This window comes from Arachis duranensis, chromosome 4, assembly GCF_000817695.3.
Source record: "Arachis duranensis cultivar V14167 chromosome 4, aradu.V14167.gnm2.J7QH, whole genome shotgun sequence".
Taxonomy (NCBI): domain Eukaryota; kingdom Viridiplantae; phylum Streptophyta; class Magnoliopsida; order Fabales; family Fabaceae; genus Arachis; species Arachis duranensis.
Genome location: NC_029775.3, coordinates 73,319,140 through 73,320,704, shown reverse-complemented (window position 1 = coordinate 73,320,704; position 1,565 = coordinate 73,319,140).

The following is a 1,565-nucleotide window of genomic DNA, read 5'->3' as shown; positions in this document are numbered from 1 at the left end:
TTTTTTAATTTATTGTTAATTTTCGTGAGTTTAGTGTCTTGTTCTAAGTTTGGTGTCAATTGCATATCTTGCTTTGTGTCTTTTCTTGTTTCACTTGTGTTCCTTTTAAAGCACTAATTGGAATATCTGCATCAAGTGTCATATTTATTTCCAATTGGCTAAAGCATTGTTTTATATTCTTGATGAGGGAGCACCAGTACTTTTGAAAATCTTTTTCAAAAATAATTTCTCTCGATTTAATCTTGTGCCAAACTCTAAGTTTGGTGTTTTCTTGTTAATCTTTCTTTAATTTTCGAAAACTTGTCTTGATTTTCTAAAAATTTTAAGTTTGGTGTTCTTTCTTGCGTTCTTGGTGTTCTTGTGAATCTTCAAAGTGTTCTTGAGTTTTTCTTGTGTCTTGATCTTAAAATTTTTAAGTTTGGTGTTCCTTGGTGTTTTCCCTCCAAAAATTTTCGAAAATAAGGAGCATTAGATCTAAAAATTTTAAGTCTTGTGTCTTTTGTGTGTTTTTCTCTTTCATCATAAAATTCAAAAAAAATTAATTTCTATAAAATAAATAATATCAACATATATACCCTTTCTTTTATTCCAACACGGAAGCACCTATGAATGAACAGTCCAAAAGGACTCTGGGGTCATATGCCAACCCCACTACTGCTTCATATGGGAGTAGTATCTGTATACCCTCCATTGGAGTTAGTAGCTTTGAGCTGAATCCTCAGCTCATTATCATGGTGCAGCAAAACTGCCAGTATTCTGGTCTTCCACATGAAGAACCTACAAAGTTTCTGGCACAATTTTTACAAATTGCTGACACAGTACATGATAAAGAAGTGGATCAGGATGTCTACAGATTATTACTGTTTCCATTTGCTGTAAAAGATCAAGCTAAGAGGTGGTTAAATAACCAGCCTAAGAACAGCATAAAAACATGGAAACAGCTGTCAGAAAAATTCCTAAATCACTATTTCCCTCCAAAACGGATGACACAGCTAAGGCTGAGCATCCAAGGCTTCAAACAAGGAGATAATGAATCCCTTTATGATGACTGGGAGAGATACAGAGAGATGCTAAGAAAATGCCCCTCTGAAATGTTTTCAGAATGGGTGCAATTAGAAATCTTCTATTATGGGCTTACAGAAAAAGCTCAGATTTCTCTAGACCACTCAGCTGGTGGATCTATACATATGAGAAAAACAATTGAAGAAGCTCAAGAGCTCATTGATACAGTTGCCAGAAATCAGCATCTGTACCTAAGCAGTGAATCTTCCATGAAGGAAGAAGCTAAAACAGTAACTGCAGAACTCAGTCCGGTGGATCAGGCTAATGAATTTAATCAGCAATTAGACTTTCTAACTCAGCAGCTAGCCGAATTCAAGGAAATATTACAGGAAACAAGAATGGCTAACAGGAATATAGAAGTGCAATTAAAGCAGACAGAAAAGCAACTGTCAAAACAAATAGCAGAAGAATGCCAAGCAGTTCAATTAAGAAGTGGGAAAACATTAAATACTTCACTTCAAAGCAGTAGGAAGCCAAGAAATGAACAGATGTCTACTCAAAAT